Genomic DNA, 2,653 nt, shown 5'->3' on the forward strand with positions numbered 1-2,653 from the left:
CCCAAAGACTATTGGAAGTGCAAAACAACCACCAATGCTTTATATTAAAAGCTCCAAAAATATCCATTAAGCCTCTAATTTCCAAGTGCTTTGCTTAAAGTAGATATTTTTATAAAAGACTTGAGAGAGAGTTATAAATAATTGAGGACTCTACGTTAGCAATTCAACCCATTAGAATAAGTTAAGAAAGAGATATAAGATTTAAATGAAGTGTGAGGGATATTTTATTCCTAGGCTTTTCTAATTCGATTTGTATTCCATTATATCTTTGCTTAGATTTTTAATTAGTGTTAATTAGTTTAGTTTTAGTTGATTAGTTTTTAGTTGAATTAGTTATTAAATATTTTATTGTTTGAATAAAATTAAATTGTTTTAATTTTAGTACTTAGCAATATGCTAGATCAATTCTTTGTGCAATCGATACTCTACTTACCAATATATTATTCGTTCCATATGTATACTTGCGTAGGTAGAATTTTAACTAACAAGTTTTTGGCACCATTGCCAGAGATTTGTTTTCTACAATTTTTACTAATACAAAAAGCAAAAGAGTTTAGTCTTAATTCAAACCTTAATTAATTAATTAATTAAATTTTTTTCCTTGTTTTTAGGCATCTTTGGTTATTGTATGCAAACGAGGAACTTGAATCATATTCCTTTTAATCCAAAGATAGGAAGAACTTTTAGAAGATTTCGAAGGGAAAATTTGCAAGTCCAAACTCTAAATCAAACAATGGCTGAAGATAATAACAATAATCATTGTAACAATGCTGGCATTCAGATTCTTGAAAAGACAAAGCTTTGCTGAATTATGATGTTCGCCTCTTGCAAGGCGTATACCAAAGCATTAAAAGACCTCCTATTAATGCAAACAATTTTGAGATTAAGCCTACTTACATTCAAATGATTCAGTCTTTCGTTCAATTTGGTGGGTTACCTAATGATAATCCTAATTCTCACCTAGTTAATTTCTCGAAAATCTATGATACTTTTAAATATAATAGGGTGACTGATGATACTATTAGACTTGGACTCTTTCCATTTTCATTAAGGGATAAGGCAAATAGTAGGCTTACTTCACTACCCACTGGATCTCTTACTACATGAGAGGACTTGGCACAAAAATTCTTGGCAAAATGCTTTCCACCCATAAAGACTACAAAGTTGAGGAATGATACAACTTCATTTGCATAATTTGATGATGAATCCTTATATGAAGCTTGCGAACAATTTAAGGGTTTGCTTAAAAGATGTTTGCACCATGGGCTTCCTCAATTGCTTCATTCAAATATTTGATAATGGGTTGGTCAATTCAATCATATCTACAATTAATGGGCAAAAATCCTGATGAAGCTTATAATTTGTTGGAAGAGTGGCATCCAATAATTATCGATTGCCTTTCGAAAAGTCTGGTTTTAGAAAAGCTACAGGTGTTTATCAAATTGAAGCGCTGAGCACCTTCAGTGCACAAGTAGCTGCATTGACAAAAGATTTGATATAATGGGAGTTAATGCTTGTCCAAAACTCCTTTATAACTTGTGATTTGTGTGGAGATAGCCATTCAAGTGATCAATGTCCATCTAATCCTAAATCAGTTCAATTTTTTAGGAACTTCAACAAGTAGAAAAATAACCCATTCTCCAATATTTATAATTCTAGTTAGAGGAATCATCCAAGCCTCTCAAGGAATAATAACCCAAAACCTTCAAATCCAAGGACAAATAATCCTCTTACCTGTACACCACAAGCAAGACCTTATATCCTTGAGAAAAAGACTACTATAAAGGAGATGTGCATGCAATTCATGACAAACAATGACACCATCATTCGAAACATCAAGGAGCACAAATTCATAATCTTGGGATTCAAATAGAACAAATTGCTAGTTCCATAAATAATAGACCCCAAGGTGCCTTGCCAAGTGGCACTCAAGTCAATCCTAAAGATAAAGAACAATGCAATGCAGCTATCCTTAGGAGTGGAAAAGAAGTTGAAGGGGTGAGCAAAATATCAACTGAATCTTCAAAAGATCATGTGGATGATGAAAAGGTAATTATTGATAAAGAAGTTGAAGCAAAAAAGAAGGATGATAGGAAAGCTAAAAATCAAGTGAAGTCTCGAGCAAATTATCATCCACCACCAATCCCACAAAGGTTTGGTAATAAGCAGTTTGAGAAATTTCTAAATGTTTTCAAGAAACTCCACATAAATATTCCTTTTGTTGACGCTTTGGAAAACATGCCAAGCTATGCTAAGTTCTTGAAAGACATCCTAACCAAAAAGAAAAAATTGGAAGACTTTGAAACAACTACACTTACTGAGGAGTGCAGTGTTATAATTCAAAATAAACTTCCACCAAAGCTTAAGGATACTACAAGTTTTCTATCCTTTGTACCATAGGCAAATTAAAATTTTCTAAAGCTTTGTGTGATTTGGAGGCTGGTGTTTCAATTATGGCTTTCTCAATTGCTAAGTAAGTTGGACTTGATGAGATACAATCTCTAATTGTTTCTTTGCAATTAGCAGACAAAACAATCAGGTACCCTGTTGGAATTATTAAGGATATGTTGGTTAAAGTTGGGCATCTCTGCATTTCGGTGGACTTCATTGTGCTTGAAATGGAAAAGGATGTGGGAATTCCTTTGATCTTGAG

At 32.9% G+C, this 2,653-nt stretch overlaps 1 non-coding gene across 1 annotated transcript; it reads right to left on the reverse strand.

Moving 5' to 3' along the window:
* Positions 1-1,161: 1,161 nt before the first annotated feature.
* LOC149526357 (small nucleolar RNA R71) lies at positions 1,162-1,268 on the reverse strand. Its single transcript, XR_016352104.1, has one exon. It is a non-coding gene; the product is annotated as a small nucleolar RNA R71 (small nucleolar RNA).
* Between the last annotated feature and the right edge of the window lie 1,385 nt (positions 1,269-2,653).

Source organism: Theobroma umbraticum, unplaced genomic scaffold (genome assembly GCF_002168275.2).
Source record: "Theobroma umbraticum cultivar Fairchild unplaced genomic scaffold, ASM216827v3 scaffold_106.0, whole genome shotgun sequence".
In the NCBI taxonomy this organism is placed as follows: domain Eukaryota; kingdom Viridiplantae; phylum Streptophyta; class Magnoliopsida; order Malvales; family Malvaceae; genus Theobroma; species Theobroma umbraticum.